This window comes from Carettochelys insculpta, chromosome 11, assembly GCF_033958435.1.
Source record: "Carettochelys insculpta isolate YL-2023 chromosome 11, ASM3395843v1, whole genome shotgun sequence".
In the NCBI taxonomy this organism is placed as follows: domain Eukaryota; kingdom Metazoa; phylum Chordata; order Testudines; family Carettochelyidae; genus Carettochelys; species Carettochelys insculpta.
This window is the reverse complement of record NC_134147.1, coordinates 47,378,979-47,398,686: the sequence shown is the minus strand read 5'-3', so window position 1 is coordinate 47,398,686 and position 19,708 is coordinate 47,378,979. Positions and strand designations below refer to the sequence as shown.

At 46.8% G+C, this 19,708-nt stretch overlaps 1 protein-coding gene across 11 annotated transcripts in view; it reads right to left on the bottom strand.

Moving 5' to 3' along the window:
- FHIT (fragile histidine triad diadenosine triphosphatase) overlaps positions 1 to 19,708 on the bottom strand; it is a 1,117,930-nt gene that overhangs the window by 303,167 nt on the left and 795,055 nt on the right. Inside the window, exon 1 of one of the 11 annotated variants that reach the window (XM_075005830.1) lies at positions 11,542 to 11,652. The exons of the other annotated variants lie outside the window; for them this stretch is intronic. The gene's annotated coding sequence lies outside the window, so the exon portion shown is untranslated. Of the gene's footprint in view, positions 1 to 11,541; positions 11,653 to 19,708 lie in introns of those variants that run through there. 11 annotated transcript variants of the gene reach the window in all.

The following is a 19,708-nucleotide window of genomic DNA, read 5'->3' as shown; positions in this document are numbered from 1 at the left end:
GCAGATGCCCCATTTGAGGGGGATGCTATCATCTCAGAAAGAATGTTGCTTCTTAGACACAGAGGGATATGTGGTATGTGGGAAGAAAAGCTGAGAGCAGATGGAAGAATGTACTGATTTGTGTCACTATTTGGGCAAGCTACTTGTTAGAGATAGTCTTGCCATCTCAAACTTCAGGGTATCTGCTCTTTATGGTGGAACTTCATGGTATGATTTCCAGAAGTAACCACGCCCCTGCAGCTCCCACTGAGGATGAATTCAAAAGGGAGAAATTCAAGGTACTCCACATGGGAAGGAACAATCAGCTGCACAAATACAAATGGGAATGAATTCCTAGGAAGGTGTACTGTAGAAAGAGATCTGGGAGTAAGATTGGACCAAAAGCTCAGTATGATTCTACAACTTAACAGTGATGAGGAAAAAAAAGAAGAAGAAAAGAAAACCTCATTCTGGGATTTATTAGCTGCAATATTGTCAGCAAGAGATAATTCTTCCCTTCTACTCTGCACTGATTAGGCCTCACTGGGAAGGACTGTGTCAAATTCGGGGCATCACATTTCAGGCAACATGTAGACCAATAGTGAAAGTCTAGAGAAGAGCAAGAAAAATCATGAAACGTCTAGAAAACATGACCTATGGGGGCAGATTGAAAAAAAATGGTTTTGTTTAGTCTGGAGAAGAGAAGACTGAATGTGGACATGACAACAGCTTTCAAGTACACAAATGGAAGTGACAGGGAGAAGAGAGAAAAACTATTCTCGTTAACCTCTACAGACAGGACAAAAAGCAAAGGTTTTACTTGCAGCTAGGGTTGCTAATGTTGCACATTTGGGAAATCTTCCTGGATGCAGGGTGGTTAAGCACTGGACTAAACTGCCTAGGAAGTTTGTGGAATCTCCATCATTTGAGATTTTTTTAGAGCAGGTTACACAAACACCTGTCAGGGATGGTCCAGATACTACTCAGTTCTGCTGTGAGTGCAGAGGCATGGACTCGACAGCCTCTCAAAGTCCCTTCCAGTCCTATGATTCGAGCTATAGGTGGGAAGAACCAGCACTACCAACTTCCCCAAAGTGTGTGTTATAAATGGATGAGGACAAATATACCTTCTATTGCATTGCAAACACTGGAAACCAGGCACTGCAATCCAGGGCCCAAACATTCATGAGTTTGCTCACCTCAGATGCCTGAGGAGACCATGCTTGCAAAGCAATAATCCCATCAAAGCCTTTGTATGGTAGCTTTCCACGTATCTGCACAATGATCTCTAGCAGCTTTATCATTCTTAGAAGCCTGGATTTTATGATGAATTAAAAACACTATTAAGTGAGAAGGTAGCAAAACAAAATTAACTCAGGTTTTTGTTGACTTAATTTTCAGATGACAGGCTTGTCTTAGCTGACTTCTCTGAAAAGCACTTCTCCCTGAGTCTGACTTACAAATGCAGCAATTGTGAACAAGTTATCTCCAGATTCTCTACATCTTGAAAAAAAAAGCCCTGCCGCACCGTACATCTACTATGAAAATGAAATTAAATAAAACTCTGTCGAGGTTCCAAGCCCTCAGATCAGATTCGTTGTTTAGCAGTCGTACGCACTGAAATTGAAGGTGGCACTCCAAGGTTAAATCCCAGTACTGACAGCATCTTGTGTCAGACACCTGTCAAAATGTAATAAGACACCTGTGAAAAGAAATAAGCTGCCAGAAGCACCTCACAATGGAGATTTTCATTTTCATACATCATAATTCATAAGTTGCAGAGCCTGTATATCCATGTAAACAAAGTGGCAGCTGCATGTTAGCATCTTCTGCTTACAGAAACTATGATAGGCCAAATCCTGAAGTCTTTTCTGAGAACATGCTGGAGGGCTAAGAATGCTGTGTACAAGTAACCTGCACCAGATCGTGGAAAAGTAAAGACACTCTTTTGAATTCCTCTGCTTTGCCCCACAGGGTTGATGGGAAAGCAGGGGGATGAAGCAAATTCTGCAGCCCTACCTGTCCATCACACCTGCTTTCTCACTTCCCATTTGCCCTTCTCAACCTGCAATGAAAGAACCTCGGGGAGAGAGAAATGGAGAATGTGGCACACAACTGGCACTTCTACCTTTCATTCCTCCCAGTGGTGAGTAGAAACCACAGGCTCCCCTCGGCTTGCAGACCTAGAACCACCACATCTGATATGCAGCTTCCTCTCATCATAACATAAATCAAGGTCCAGGTATGGTTGTGCCAGGCCAATGGGATGTGCCTGGAATGGGACTGTTTTTTATAACACAGAATGGGAGGGGGCTGCTAGCAAGGACAGTTGTACTGCGTAATGACCACAAAAGGGCGGCAAGGAGCCAGAGACAGGGATGGGAAAGGCATAATCCCAATGGGCCAGCATGCAGGGGGTGGAGGTTAGCTTCCCACTCAGCTCCCAACCAGCACAGCCCCTGCCATGCCCAGCGCCAGGGTGCTGCTGCCTGGCCATTGCTGTGACCAGCCCTAAGGATCTGCCAGCAGGCCAATGAGGCTCCCACTGACTCCAGCAACATCCCACAACCCTAGCCCCAATCCTGATCCCCTCACACCCTCCAGTCCTGAGTCCTGCACCCCAACTCTCATGGGCAGCAGGTGAAGGCCCAGCTGGGGAAGGGAACCTCCAGTCTCAGCCCTTCTTCCCTGAGACCATGTCCCTTCAAACAACCTGGCCCCCCAAGACATGCTGTGCCAAGGCCCCAGCCCGCCCATGCTGTGGTCAGGGAGTCAGGCCATCATGCCACAGCCCTCCATAGTGGCACTGAAGCGTAGGCAGTTTTGCCTTCCCCTTCCCTGCATTACTCGCTGCCCATACTCACCCTCCTGCCCAGAGCTGCTCCTCAACCCCCAACCCTGACTCCTGTCCCCCACATCCCCAGGCCATTATCCCTAAACTCCTTAACCTCCAACATGCCCCAAGCCCTCTTCCAACAAACCCTTTCTCACGCCCAGCTCTGACTTCTGCACCTCTCACAGCCCCCTGCTCTGAGCCTCCTGCACCTTCAAACACTGACTGCTGCATCCACCACACTCCCCAGCGCCGAACCTGAAGGACCCACGCAATGCCAGGTAAGCCTTCTAGTATCTAATAAGGAGAGCAATTTCTGCTGCTGAAATGCAATAAAAACCCAAGCACAATAAGTGAACTAGTTCTGGAGAAGAAGTTTTCCTGTAGATGCAGCCAAGTAAGACCTCGAATGTTTAGAACCCAAGGGGGTGTTTCCATTTTTTGTTTGTTTATTTACTGTTCCCTCCTCTTTGCTACACTGCCATGAGTGGACAGAGCTGCTCCTCGGTTTGCAAGAAAGACTGCTTATTGAAGTTCATTTGTTTGCAGCTGTGAATGATATTTATGGGTCAGCTCTCGATGCTGTGTTAGTGACGCAGCTCCCACTGGGGTTCATGGGAGCTGCACGGCTAAAGCTTTTTACCAGAAACAGAAATTATATTGTGTAACAATCACGGATTGCAGCCTATTTTTAGGGGCCACCTGTCATGAAAGGTGACTTACAAAAAAGCCCTCTTTTGGAGGGAAGTATCTGTAGTAGATCTGTTTTGCTACTAATTAATCTGCTTGGAATGCAGACCTGAAAAATAGCAGCCTGAAATTATGTCTGTACTGTGGTAAAATCAGAGCTAGACTGTGATAATTTAGACTGATTAAAATAGAGAAAGTAAGAGCGGATTACCCTTTCTTCCTCAATGCACTCCACTGCAAGCAACTAGTACAGCAAATATATCGTTTAACCCTGACCACTGCAAGTCTTAACATGGAGGTTACACATAGCCAATCAGCCATAAATCTGAATTTTCGGATCACCCCTTTGTTTAGGCAAAGCTCCCACCAAAGTGAAAAACTGGCTTCTTGGGACTTGGTACAAAATCTGAATCTTATTCTTCTCCAACAGCACTGAAAGGCAACTCTCATCCCATGGGTCTGCTGTATGCACCTTCCTATATCTTGTAAAACTGAGGGCTCTTTATCACAGCACCAAGCACAATGGGGCCCCGACTGCCACCGGTACTTACGGGCACTACCACCATACACTTAGAACCCTTATTGCTTTTATGGGAACAAGAATCTTCCTGCTGTATCACTATGCAGCATTCACTATCATGGACTGCAGCACAGTTCAACACTGGTGCCACTTTGATCTGTATATCTCTCACCTAAATAACTGAAATTATTTAGTAATCAATGCTGATTATTTAGTAATCAGTGTTGAAACTTTAGGAAGGGCGTGACAGTGGGGTGGCTACCCCGCTCCAACAGGGAAGCTGTTAAAGCAGGCTGGAGGGAACCTGCCCAGAGCCCCAGCCAATTAGAAAAGAGCTCCGAGGGGAGCCAATCAAGGGTGGCTTGCTAGGGCATCCCTGGTGATAAGGAGCTGCTCAGCAGAGCAGTGGGGAGTTGGGTCCTGAGTCAGGAGGGTCCAAGACCAGTTCTTTCAGAAGAGAAGCACCTGGTCAGAGCAGTGCTGGACAGGCTCAGGAAAGCAGGAGAGAGGCTCCAGCCTGACACCATGCCTCAACACAAGGGCCGGAAGGATGACAAGGGTCACAGGGGACATGGCCCAGAACACAGGAAGCAGTTGAGGGAGAGTGAAGAGGGCAGGTCAAGGCTACCACCAGCTGGTCCCCTTCAAACATACCTTGCCACCAGAGATAGTAGCCTGGGCAAGGGGCTAGGCCTTGGAGTTGACCACAGTGGCAGCAGTGGGACTGAGGACTGCTGCTGCTACCTCGGGAATGGGGAGACAGACCCAGAGTAGTGGGCACCGTGGTCCAGAGAAAGATGCTGGCCCAGAGCCAAATGATGGAGGCGAGTGACAATGGGCAAGCCACTGGCCAGAAGAGTGCGACCTGCGGCGAGTCAGAGCTAATTCCCAGTGTGACCAGGAGGAGGCACCGACGCCTGTCAAGATAAGGGGTTGGGACTTATAAAATATCCTCTCTTTTGCTGCCCTATGTGTATTTTATTCATACCATGTTTTAATAAAGGAGTAAATAAATAAGAATCAAACGAATGCAGTGAAGATTCCACATCTCAGATACAGCATGCTCATAAATCTACTGCACCATTAGTAGCTTTTTGTCAAGATAACCACTAACGAAACAGACAGCCAGTACTTAGCCTTTAGGGGTGTGCTGGGGAGAGCCTTTTCCGGACTATTAGTCATGAATTATGGCACTAGCAACTTTGGAGTGACTCTGTCAGTGCAATGCACATGCTGGAAAGCAATTCCCTGCCTCTGCTATCGACAGCATTTTAAAGGCTCAACAGCAACATTATTATTATTATTATTTATTATTTTATTGTTAAGGTGACCATCTGTCCTGTATTGGCCGGGACAGCTCTGTATTTCAGGCACCGGGAAGGCGTCCTGATTTATTTTTAAAAAGAGGTAATTGCCCCGTATTTGCTGGCTCCTGGGTTCCCGAGCTGTGGGGAGCTGGAGCCCGACCCGCATGGCTTCTGCCAGGATCCTGCTCCCTGTGGCTTGGGGAAGCTGGAGCTGCATCGGCTCAGCTGCCGCCTGGCTCCCTGCTGCGCTGGGGAGTTGGAGCACACGCAGCGCAGCTGCTGCCTGGCTCCCCATGGCTTGGGGAAGCCAGAGCTGGACTAGCGCAGCTGCCGCCTGCTTCCCAACTCCCCGATGCTGGGAGGGGGGGGCTGGTGGGATCCCAAGTGGTGCAACTGCCACCTGACTCCCAGCTCCCCACAGTTTGGGGAAGCCAGGAGCTGCCACAGCCAGGGCGCACCCCTCCCTGGTAATGTTGCAGCCCCCAAAGGGAAGCCACTGCCTGACTGGCAAGGTGACTATTTGTCCCATTTTGGTCAGGACACAAGCTCATCCCCGTCCTGTAGTTTAGCTGAGGAGGTCTGGTCACCCTATATTAATAATTGCTTCACATGTGTTTTATGGGAGCACATGGAGGCCCCATTCAAGTATGTGGCCAAGGACTTTTTTTTTTTTTTTTTTTCACTGAAATTCTGCTATTCATACGATTCATGTAGCACACTGGTTGGGGTTTTAAAGAAACTCTACGAGTTCTCTCAACAAGTAGCTAGCTGGTAGTGCCTGTTGACATAAGCAAACACTTCTGCTCTTCAAGAAGGCCGATAACACAATTTCCATTGCATCGCACCCTACTGCAGCTCTCCTGGAGCACCAAGTTGTTGTCTGTGGTTTCATTTGGAGAAGCAGGAGTAACTGGCCATTCAATTCTTAGTAATAAAGCATTTCCCTGAATGTTCTCAACTTGGCAGCTGTGCTTTCAGCCAATTCTTGCATTTCATATTGTGGTGTGTGTTTTGCCTCTTAAGTGAACTGTGAGCCTTCTGCCTGCTGTGTGTGTGTGTGTCGAGATGCTGCACACTCACTCTGGGAGCATTTATGCTTTGTTCTCTCAGCCTTGTGAGAGAGCCCAGCTGACTCTCTGGGCTGGTACTGCTGAGGCTGATTGCTTGACAGCTGAAGGTTGCTGAAGGTTCCACCACCTCTCCACGCAACACTGTCCAGTGCTTCACCACCCGCCTGGTGAAGTAGTTTTTCCTGGTCTCCAACCTATGCCTCTCCTTCTGTAACTTCAGACCATTGCTCCTTGTTCTGCCATCTTTCACCACTGAGAACAGTTTCTCTCCATGCACTTTAGAGCTCCCCTTCAGGAAGCTGGAGGTTGCTATTAAAGCACCCCTCAGTCCTCTCTTCTGCAAACTAAATAAGCCCAAGTCTCTCAGCCTCTCCTCATAGGTCACATACTCCAGCCCCTTAATCATTTTTGTTGCCCTCCACTGAACCTGCTCCAACACTTTCACTTCCTTTATATACTGGGGTGTCCAAAACTGGACACAGTAGTCCAGATGTGGCCTCACCAGTGCTACAAGGGCACACTGTTTACTCATATCTAGCTTTTCCTCCACTCTAATTCCTAGGTCCCTTTCTGCTGCTTAGCCAGTCGGTCCCCAGACTATAACAATGTTTGGGATTCTTCTGTCCCAAGTGCACGACTCTACACTACTCCTTGTTGAACTGCATCAGATTTATTTTGGCCCAATCCTCCAATTTATTCAGGTCACTCTGGATCTTATCTCTACTCTCCAATGCATCTACCTCTCCCCCAGCTTGGTGTCATTCACAGACTTGCTGAGGTGCAATCCAGTTCCTCATCCAGGTCATTAATAAAGATGTTGAATAATACCGGCCCCAGAACTGAGCCTTGGGACACTCCACTGGAAACTGACTGCCATCCAGATATTGAGCCTTTGACCACTATGCATTGGGCCTGTCTGTTAAGCCAGCTTTCTATCCATCTTATAGTCCAATCCATACTTCCGTAACTTATGGGCAAGAATGCTGTGGGAGACTGTATCAAAAGCTTTGCTGAATCAATCATAGAATCATAGAATGCTAGGACAGGAAGGGACCTCGAGAGGCCATCAAGTCCAGCCCCTGCCCCAACAGCAGGACCAAGTACTGTCTAAGCCATCCTTGATAGACATCTATCTAACCCGTTATTAAATATCTCCAGCGATGGAGATTCCACAACCTCCCTTGGCAATTTATTCCACTGTTTGCCCACCCTGACTGTTAGGAACTTTTTCCTAATTTCCAACCGAAACCTCCCTTGCTGCAGTTTAAGTCCATTGCCTCTTGTTCTATCCTCCGAGGCCAAAAAGAACAAGTTTTCTCCCTCCTCCTTATGACACCCTTTTAGATACCTGAAAACCGCCATCATGTTGCCCCTCAATCTTCTCTTTTCCAAACTAAACAAGCCCAATTCTTTCAGCCTTTCTTCATAAGTCACATTCTCTATACCTTTAATCATTCTCGTTGCTCTTTTCTGGACCCTCTCTAATTTCTCCACATCTTTCTTGAAGGTATATCCCATCCACTGACTTCCCCATGTCCACAGAGCCTGTTAGCTCATCTTAAAACCTAATGAGATTGGTCAGGCCTGGCTTGCCCTTGGTGAATCCATGTTGACTACTTTTGATCACTTTCCCCTCTTCCAAGTGCTCCAAAATGGATTCCTTAAGGAGCCACTCAATTATTTTACCAGGGAGTGAGGTAAGGCTGACCAGTCTATAGTTCCCTGGATTGTCCTTCTTTCCTTTTTTAAAGATGAGCACAATATTTGCCTTTTTCCAATCACCCAGGATCTCTCCTCATCTGCAAGAGTCTTCAAAGATAATGGCCAAAGGCTCAGCAATGACATCTTCCAATTCCCTCAGTACCCTTATGTGCATTAAATCCAGACCCATGGATCTGTGTACTTCTAGATTTCCTAAGTAGCTCTTAACTCATTCCTTCCCTACTGAGGGCCACCCTCCGCCTTCCTATACTTCATTGTCTAGCACTGTATTGTGGGAGCTGTCCTTGTCCATGAAGTCTGAGGCAAAACATGCAATGAGTATTTCAGCTTCTCTTACATCATCTGTCACTAGGTTAACCCTCTCATCTACTAATGGCCTCACACCTTCCCTGAATACCCTTATCGTTAACATACCTGTAGAAACCCTTCACATCCCTTGTCAGTTGCACTTCCAATTGTGCTTCCACTTTCCTGACTACTGCCCGGCATTTTCCAGTCATATATTTATACTCCTCCTTAATCAACCATCCACATTTCTATTTCTTATAAGCATCTTTTTTGAGTTAAAGCTGACCAAAAATTTCCTTTTTAAGGCAGCTGGTTGCCTACCATGTTTCCATTTCTTACTATGCAGCGGGATGGTTTGTTCCTGTGCCTTCAGAAAGACTCCTTTAAAATACTGCCAGTTCTCCAGAACACTCTTCCCCTTCATCTTCGTTTCCCAGTGGATCAAAGTCTGCTCTTTTGAAATCAAGGGTCTGTATATTACTACTCACCTTTCTTCCTTTTGTCAGGATCCTCAAATCTACCACCTCACGTTTGCTGCAGCCCAGGTTTTCACCCACTTCTATTTCTCCTACTAGTTCTTCCCTCTTTGTGAGCAACAGGTCAAGCTGCACACATCCCCTGGTCAGTTCCATCAGCACTTGTACCAAGAAGTTATCCCCAAAATTCCCCAAAAACTTCCTGGACTGTCTGTGTGCTGCTGTATTGGTCTCCCAACAAACGGCTGGATGATTCAAGTCTCCCATGAGAACCAGGGCCTGTGATTTGGACGCTTCTCTGAGCTATCTGAAGACATCCTTCTCTGCCTCATCTCCCTGATCTGGCGGTCTGTAGCAGACACCAACTACAACATCACCTCTGTTGCTTCTGCCTCTGAGCCTAACCTAAAGACACTCAACTGGCTTTTCTCCCTCCTTCTACTGGAGCTCTGAGAAATCACACTGCTCCCTCACATAGAGTGCAACTCCTCCTACTTTTCTCCCCTGCCAGTCCTTGCTAAAGTTTATACCATTCCATGACGGTGCTCTAGTTATGCAAATCATCCCACCAAGTCTCTGTTATTCCAACCGCCTCGTACTTTTTGACTGTGCCAGTGCCTCTAATTCTTCCTGTTTGTTTCCCAGGCTTCTTGCATTTGTGTGCAAGCACCTTTAGAGAAAGAAAAGAGAGCCTTTTCTTTCATGGGCTCTCAGCCACCACAAGGGAGGTGGATGAGGGTTGGGGAGTGGGAATTTGATGAACAGAAGAGAGATGCTGTGGTTGGGGGGGAGGATGAAGAAAGGAGATACAAAAACTCAGGTTCATATAGTTAGAAAAATTTTGGACCAGGAGCATCAGATATTTAGCAGGTGTATCTGAACCGAACCTCTGAACTCACAGTTAACTAGGAGTGAAATTAACAGGAACCCTAAACACTAACCATTGCTTGCAGGAAGAGTACTAGAATGAGGCAGGGATGCCAGGGCTAGGTTGTTGCAAGTGGAACGGAGTAGGGCAAACCTAGCAATATCCTCTCACATCCTGCATTTTCTGAACTATGTACCTGAATTAATATAGGCTAAGGAAAGGCTGGAAAGGCACAGCTGACTGCTCCCCATCATCGAGCAAGGAGTCCCACGAGAGTCTACCAAGACCACCACCAATACTTTTCCATATCTCCCTATGGTCCTGAGTTTCACAGGACTCTCCCAAATTGACCATTACAATTCCCTGCCCTAATTGAAGGAGAACATCTCCCACATTCAGTGGTGCCCACAGCTGTCTGCACATTACATGAGGCAACTACCACGGGCGGCAGCATGGCACATACTCATTGACCTAGGGATGTGGAGTGACACCTCCCCTGCGTGGGCCATGCTGGAGGATGGGGACTTGGCATAGTGCAGACTCAGCAGGCAAGGCACTGGGATGAGTGGCTGTAGGGACAGTGTCCCATCGCGCCTTGATTAGCTACTTGAAATGCTGGGAGGTGTCTCTGTCTCTACACATTCTCTGCACATTCCAGAGCTGTTTTCCAATCACTCCATTTTTTACAAGCTGAGGCTGAATTTACTCTCCCTCGTGGGGTCTGAAGCTGTTTGGAAGTGGCCCATTACAGGCCTCTCGATGTTTGCTCATCATCCCAGCTCAGCCTCTCTTACTCTCAGTTTAGCTGGAAGAAGTTGGTAGCCCAGAGGGGAGGTTTAAAGAACAACAACAGAGAATAAAAGGCATGCTGCTGACAGTGATGGTCTCCAAAACAGACAAGGACAAAACTGCTCAAGTTGGTTCACTTTTATGTGATACATAAATACACAAGTACTGGGTTGAACACAAGGGACTTTAGCCTTGTTCTGCCAGTGTAAGTGCCCTGCTACATCAACATAACTTCACGTACAGAGAGGCATAGGGCAGCTTAGTCTCTGTGTAGACATTGCATTATTTCCACTTGCTGTTGGCTCTCTTGTCAGTTTCAGTACTCTGGAGTCAAGAAACTGACAAAGCCAGGCAGATGAAGCCTGACTGCCTCTGACTCCCACTCTCGGCTGGATTTCACTTGTCCCTGCCTGCCCAGTTCCCTGAACTGGGAGCTGAGATGCACAGGAAGCTGTGCTCCCAGCAAGGAGCCAGGTAGAACTGAGACCCTCTCTTGTTTTGGTCAGTGCAAAGACTCCTGGTGAGGACATGCAACACTGACAGAAGGAGGGTAGCACGGACATTACTGCTGAGGCTATACGTCAACCTGACATAAATCCACTTACATCTGTAATGTAGGCATGCTCTATAATGCCCCTGGAGCTTCAAGACTTAAATCCCTAGGCACTAATGCTGTTAATGTCACCTTCCACCCTCGTGCTCTCTAGTAGTTCCACTTTCCACCCTGGTTCTTAAGAACTTGACAGTACTCAGCTGTACAAGGCAGCAGATACTGCCAATCATTCTGCTAGAGCCTTCCAATTCCAACAAGGGAGATGTCATTTACAGAGCACAGTCAGAAAATGTACATCAACACCAGCCTGTGTAAAAGGAGCACAGGCCTTTACAAAGGAATGCTACATTCAGGTCGCTTGGGTTACACTCACAATTGTGAAACCTGTCCACTCTGCTAATTAGACAAAGACATTGTTTTAATCATGTCACATATATTCTACTTACTGTCTCCAAATTAAGATGAGAAAAACAGACTGCACATATCCAAAATCGCAAAACAGATATAGTCTGCAAGACAGTTATTTACAGGCATATCATGCTTCCAGAAACACTGAAAGAAAACTATGTCGTTGCTGCATGTAAAGCAGGCCACAAAAAATGAGATAATTAAAATCCACAGCAGACAGAGAAAATCCAGCTGCTCAAAGGTGACGTTCCAGATGGAAAACATTCCTTGAGTCATTCAAACAAGCCAGTTTTCTCCCTCATGTTCAGTGGGAGACTCCACCATTGAAATCCATCCTCATTTCTATCCTGACAAGGTTTATTTTATTGGCACCCATCTCAGTTCTTGGGTTACAGCTCTGAGTTCCAGAACCCACCCACTCATGCAGACAGCTGAGTCCCCTCCACTCCCATTGGTTCTGCTGGCAGTTAAGGTTGCTAAGAATCAAGGCACAGGTCCATATCCCAGCTAAATCCCAGGGACCTTAATCATCCAAAAACCAACCCAAAACAGCTGTGCACTCCATCTTCCTGACATGCGCTACTACTTTCTTGCCATCTTGGTTTTCCTTCCAGACCCAGTGGTTTTAGACAAGAGACAGCAGGAAAATCTCTTTTTTTTGTTTAAAACCAAACTGAATCAACATGTTTCCAGCCCTCAGGGTTGCAGAGAGAAGCCTGGAAATGTGGGGAGTTTACCCAAAGGAGCAGAAGCCAGGAAACAAGCCAAAATGTTTGTTTTTTTTAAATCTCATGATGTTTTTAAGCCTTTCTAGTAATTTTGGGACCTGACTCAGGATAGTTGAAGGCTTGAGCCTGGCAGGTCCACCTCGTGGGTTGTGTAGAAGATAGTCTGATGGAGCTCCATGTTTGCAAAGTGACGATAGTTCCTTGGTAACAAGCCTAGGGGATGGTTATTCCCAACGTGACTGGTGATTATCAGTATATGGGACCAATGGCCCCTCTAAGCTTTTCCATCAGTGTATGGACTTTTTCCATCGATATGTGAAACACATTTGTACCTGCACCTAGGCAAGTGAATTTGCACCACCAGTAGAAACAACCAACCTAGCGCCTGGTGCTCTGCTAATCAGCTGGGCAGCATGTGAATCTCTCCTGCGCAAGCATCAAGCTCACAGGCAACACTGGGCAGGACCACACTTTCATTTTCTGCACTCTGCTTGGTTCCTATAAAGCAAAGCAGCTACTACTGGCAGCATGGATGGTGCATCCCCGCCACACCGGTGAATGCCAAGGGGCAGGCAGCAGGAGAGGTTACTCATCCTGCGCAGTAACTGGAGTTCGCTGAGATTTTGCCCCCGTGGGTGCCTCCCCCTCTGCCCCCCGGTTGCCCACATGCGCAGGGCATAGGCAACAGACACCTGTGCCACCCTGCACATAGGCAGGAGTGTGGGAGGCCTGGGCAGGAGGGAGGATAAAGGGTCTGGGAGAGATGGAGGGCGTGGGAGGAGGCAGGGGATTTGTGCACTTGCCTTGTGCAGCTCCCACTGGGGCAGCAGGTGTCTCTGCATGGCCCTGCGTTGCAGGTACTGCCCCTTGCCATTCCCATTGGGCATGATTCTAGCCAATAGGATCAGTGGAAGTGGAGCTTGCAGGCAAGCACCACTAGCAGTGATACAGGTGGTTCCACTGGGGTGGTTGGAGGAGGGATTGGAAACGTGCAGAGCTGCCAGTCAGAGCTACAGCAGGCAGGAGCTTTAGTGGCTGCAGCCCAGGGCCCCTAAATCCCCTTCCATAATCTGGCCCTGGCCAACGGAAATGTTCTGTAAAGGAAGACTATATGCTGGCCACTCCCCATCCCACCTTCCACACACACCATACGCTCACACTGAGCCACACCAGACCAGCACCAACTCCTCTAAGGGCCAGCTGCTGCCATTCCAGCAACAGCTATTCCAGCAATGCCCTTGCCTCTTATGTGTAGAGCACTTGGCCCAAAGGGGCCTTGGCTCTGACTGGGCTCTCAAGGCACTGACCGCCACATGACAATCCATAACAAACCACCTAGCCATGGCCTCTGGCTTGTGTGCAGGTGTCACAAGAAAAGACCACGCAGCCAATGCTGCCTCCATTCAGGCTCCACATGCACGTTCCTATTGCCCACAGCTGCCGGGAGAGGAGCCTGACAATAGACCCATAGACTCGTAGGGCTGGAAGAGGCTTCAGAAGGTCATCAAGTCCAACCCCCCTGCTCAAAACAAGGCCAAACCCAGCTAATCAAATCTGACGAAGTGGGTCTTTGCCCACATAAGCTTATGCTCCAAAGTATCTGTTAGTCTATAAGGTGCCACATGACTTGTTGTTTTCAATCCCAACCAAGTCATCCCAGTCAGGACTTTGTCAAACTGGGACTTAAAAAACTCTAGGGATGGAGATTCCACCACCTCTCGAGGCAACGCATTCCAGTGCTTCACCTCCCTCGTGGTGAAATAGTTTTTCCCAATATCCAAACTAGACTTCCCTCAATGCACCTGAAAACCACTGCCCCTTGTTGTCATTTGTTACCACTGAGAACAGTCTCTCCACATCCCCTATTTATTTGTCTTTTACCTCTTCCAGATGTACTTCATCTTAACAAAAATCAAGCACACAGACCACTACAGACATGCTCCTGTGAATCAATGCACTGCAAAGAGAGGCCCTTCCCTAGCAGCTCTCCTGAACTCCGAGCTGAACACACATGCCAAATAGCACAGCTGTAATGAGGTCTGACTGACAAATGCCTTTTTACATATTCTGACGAGCTTCTCATTGAACTCGGGGACACTGAAGACAAGAGAGAAAGGCTATTGAAACATACAAGCCTGCCAGTTTTCACCCTCACATTTGGTTAGCTTCAAGTTCATCCTGAATGCTAACCCTGCAGAACACAGCCAATCCATGTCCAAGAGAATGTAACAACCATGGAGCTCAGAAAGAACCGCTGTGGAAACAAACAAGCAAAAAATTATCACACTGTACTGCAGCATCCACCTATTCAATGTAATAGCCTGTGCCTATCAGCAAACCACAGCACAGAGCCAACAATTTGTCTCCCAAAAGAACAATGGAGCCTATTATTTAAAGGACTGTTCAGAAGTAAGACTAGTAGTTAGGTAAGGAAAACAGGCGCATAGACATGACTGTGCAACTGGCCACTGGCAGGAGCGTACTGGAGAATTTGACAGGCGTTCCAGAGCAGTCCAACACGACTTTGGCCCCAAATACAGCCCTGCAGCCCTCCATGAGGTTCTGATTCAGAAAACAAGTGAAGCATGTGCCTACACCTCTTTATCTTCGATGTACCAGAGAAGGAGTTAGCCCTCTGAAAGTGCCAAGACCAGCAGAGATCCTGCGCCACGCTCTGACTGGGGGAAGCACTTCCCATTGAAACAGGCGTGCAGGCAGGACATAGTGGAGACGACTGGAAGCTGATTGCCAGGTGAGGAAGGTACAGCTGGAATTTCATTAGTAAGTAGAAAGGAAGATTATGGTTGGAACAGAAGTTCATTCGTTTCACTCTGAAGAAGTGGACACTTTTAATTATGGTGCAGACTACTTACTGAAGTCAGGAGCTGTTACTTTTTAACTCTCTCTCTCCTCCCTGCGCCAAAACCAGGCTGTCTGTGCATGGGCAGGGTGAGAATGTGACCTTGCACAGCTGCTGTCCCTGCTGTGCTTGTTCTATGGGCTGTATGGAATAATCCACATACTTAATGGTTTCATCCAGTCCTCCACGCAGTTTTGCACAGAACATTTTAATTTTATCCAAAGGTAAAACAAAAGAAACAATAAGAGGTGCATTATTTATCATCACACGCAGGGAATTAAACTCCCAGTTGGGATAGGAGTGTCTCTTTCTCCTATAGCCAACATGCATGCACGTATCTGAGGACTGTTGGTGGAAAATTCACTGAAAAAACACTGAAGATAGAACTAAACACCATGGCTCGTTATGAAATAAAGCATTTGCTTGCTTAGTGATCATTTTTGCAATTGTGGAACAGTGCAGATTTCAAAGCACACATAAATACCTATTAATTAAGTCTGACATGCCCAGGAGGTATTATTACGGTGGTTTCACAAAGGGTTAAAATGTGGCATGTGGCTAAGATCAGACACAGCAGGTCAATAAAGCAGAAGAGAACAGAATCCAGATGTGCCAGTTCTCCGTGCCCTCATCTAAGCCACATCATGAAGGGTCAGTGACACGCTAAAATTACAAGCGACCTTGTGACTGCTGACAACTAAGATCATGATCAAGATCCAATGAACAGGACAGTAGGTTCCAAGATGGGTAACAGAATAAGAATTAGAAATAAATGTTGGATTTTAGTTAGCTTAACTCTGGCTGTGGGGATCTCCTATGCCCCAGTCCTTAAATTAAAAAGTCAGCAAAAACCTGTGCTGAATCCCAGATGTTAATTGCATAGGCTCACTGCTTTAGAACCAGGTAATTAATTGCTAAATTTTAATGTGGGTTGAGCGAAAGGGATGATAAGATTTCCAGTAGTTAGTTTGGAGGTGCAGAAGGGGAAGATTATTTCTGAATAGTTGTGAGAACCCCAGAGGCCAAAGTTATTTAAAATATCTTATTTTAGCAATGGAAAGAAGTGTGGGTGAATAGAGAAAGGGGCTAGGTGAAGAGCATTCATGCTTCGGTTTAGAGTGTGGAAGCTCAAGGGAGCTCTTATGTCACAAAGCAGTTTTGGTGAGAAAGAGGAAGCTTTTACTGTACCGTTAGAAATCAGCTTTCAGTTTCTGTTGGGTGTAAAATCAACTACAAAGAGCTCCATTAGATCTTGCTTTCAAAAATTATAGCCCAGACCAGCATGGTATCATAACCTCATTTTCTCAGTCCTTCACAATGCAATTTGCCAGCTATCTCAAAGAGCTAAAACAATGAGAATGACAGCAAACTTTTCAATTTTCTCCCTTAATTTGAAGAGGAGAAAAATACGAAAACTATTTATTCTTTTTATTTGGACAGCAAAAAGGGTGGCACATTCTCAGATGGGAAAAATTATTTTTACCGTTAGTATTAGAGTAGACCTGGAGGGCCAGCTATCATCAGGTCACCTTGTAGTTGGTTCTTTCCATGTGCATAATAAGACAGGGTCTCTGAACCAAAAGTTTAATTCTGAATAGAAAAAACAAAGGATGGAAAGCTGAGGCATGGAGTATTTATGTCACACAGGAAACATGTAGGCATGCTTCACAGTGCCTTAATTATGAAGTGCCTTCCTCCTTTGGTGTTTAAATGTCTGGGTATATTGTGTTTGGAATTAAAAGATAAATGTGTACTATCCAAATTCTTTACCACAGCGTCTGCAACAGCTGAATTAGTTCCTGCTTTCTAATACCTCAACATGTTACAGGATTGCCCTATTCATTACAGCACCCTAGCTGTTTCACTGACAGACTTAAGCTACGTCTACACGTGAAGCCTACATCGAAGTGGCTTATTTCGATGTAGCGACATCGAAATAGGCTATTTCGATGAATAACGTCTACATGTCCTCCAGGGCTGGCAACATCTACGTTCAACATTGACGTTGCGCAGCACCACATCGAAATAGGCGCTGCGAGGGAACGTCTACACGCCAAAGTAGCACACATCGAAATAAGGGTGCCAGGCACAGCTGCAGACAGGGTCACAGGGCGGACTCAACAGCAAGCCGCTCCCTTAAAGGGCCCCTCCCAGACACAGTTGCACTAAACAACACAAGATCCACAGAGCCGACAACTGGTTGCAGACCCTGTGCATGGAGCATGGATCCCCAGCTGCAGCAGCAGCAGCCAGAAGCCCTGGGCTAAGGGCTGCTGCATATGGTGACCACAGAGCCCCACAGGGGCTGGAGAGAGAGCGTCTCTCAACCCCTCAGCTGATGGCCACCACGGCGGACCCCACTATTTCGATGTTGTGGGACGCGGATCGTCTACACGGTCCCTACTTCAACGTTCAACTTCGAAGTTGGGCGCTATTCCCATCCCCTCATGGGGTTAGCGGCTTTGACGTCTTGCTGCCTAACGTCGATGTTAACATCGAAATAGCGCCCAACACGAGTAGCCGTGATGGGCGCTATTTCGAAGTTAGTGCCGCTACTTCGAAGTAGCGTGCACGTGTAGACACGGCTTTAGGGGCAGGCATGTGTTGGTTTTTTAATTCTGGTTGAGATATGCTATGGTGCCTCGCACAGCTAAATTCGCTGCTCCAAGCTGTCTCTGCACATGTTATTCAGCATCATGACTGAGAGGTGTAATTTTTGATACCATTGTTATGCTGATGGCACCACAGCTTATTTTTCCCATCACAGCTGACCATAGAGAAATAATTTCCAGTTTGATTAGGTGTTTACATGGCATTTGGTCTCATGCTTGAGAAAAACTTCCTGCCATAAAAAGCAGGGAATGTTGAGCTGATTTTGGTTTGCCCCCATCACCTCCAGAAAGATGTTTTATCCTTTAAGGGAAGTTTGGGTGGAAATAGCAACCAGCCTGCTTCTAAGGTTCATAACCTTAAGGGCAGCTTTGAGTTCAGCCCATCTTTTGATTACCAGTTTGGTTCCTTCACAGAAACTTTTACATCTACTGTGCATAGTAAAGCCATGGGCAATGTTGTCTTATGAGGGTGCTACATCTTTAATTCTTGCTTCGTTATGCCTCAGCTGGATTATTGAAACTCACTGGTCATAGCCTTCCGGACCAGTCTCTTCAGAAATTACTATATAGGCTGCAGTTTGCAGCTGGAGAGCTGACTGTCAGGCCCCCTGACAGATGGGGCCAAAGAGGGGCAGTTGCCTTGGGGCCTAGTAATTCAAAGGGCGTCAGGGTTCCCAGCTGAAGCCACAGATACTATCACAGCTGTGGCAACTGGCATGGGACCACACAGCAGTCCGAGTGGCTGGCTGCCCTCAACCTTGCGCCTCCCATCTGAGGCCTTGCCCCTTCTGAGCATGCAGAGCTGTCCGCTCACTCTCCCCCCAACCCCCACACCCCTTGCTTAGGACCCGTGCAGGCTCCCCTGCTGACTGCCCATGCGTACAGCTCATAATGTCGGTGCTGAGATCTTTATGCTCACTTCCCACAAGGTTTGAATTGATTTTTTTAATCCCTGCCCCTATTTCCACCCCAGTCACAAAGCTATGTACGGCTGTACCCTCGCAGCATTACACAACGGTGGACTAGCATATTGATTTTTTTTCTGCCCCTCAGATTATTTTCTAGGGAGTTCTAGGGCAGACAGACAGATCATTAGGGCTTTTCTTCCCTACACAGCACAGCCAGAAAGGCCTCTGGAATGGATCAATAGTCTTCTCTGTGTCAAACTGTTCACATACTGTTCAAGAGCCCAGTTCTTCTCTGCCTGAATCCAGCGGGAAGCCTACCACTGATTTCAGCAAAAGCAAGATAGTCCTCCCTTTCCAGTAGCAGTTTAATCAGTGAAGAACAAAGCAGTCTTAATCCTGATATAATAAATTCCACTTCCCTGGATGGTTATTTCCCTCTTTCTCCTCTCTCCACCCTGATTTTTGTAGTACTCCACTGTACAGATGTATGGAGTCTGGTGACCTGTACTGATCTGACAGGGTCCTCAAGGGACAAGCGACCCATCTGTTTCCTAGTACTAGAGCACAGAAACAGAGCTGTTCATGTAATATCCCTATATTACAAACAGGAGTAACCCTAAAGCACTTACACCTCTATATTTAGTCAATAGGGTCCAACTAATGGATATGCTACATACAGAGGCATGTACAATTGGGAGAAGAATGTCCAGGTGCAAATTTTGCTGTTAGACAAGACCTGTAGCGTTTACTTTTTGTTCCTTCTCGCCAACCACATCTCTTAGCACGTTCCTTACCTGCTCCCCATGCTCCCTACTTTGATGGGATGACTTGGACCCCTTTTACAAGATATGACACCACTTTGTCAGTGTTGCATAACCTGAATAAGTGCAGAATAACAAGAGAATTATTTTGCATACATTCTGCAAACCAAAAAATGAGATTGCCTGAATATGGTGCCAATGAAATGGGCATTTCTAGGCTAACAAGATTACGAATGCTGAAATATCTAGAAGTACATTTTTAACTGAGAGATTTATGTTAAAGGGAATTCCACCACTAAATCCTTAAGCTTTGCACAAAAATTTTATCCCCAGGAA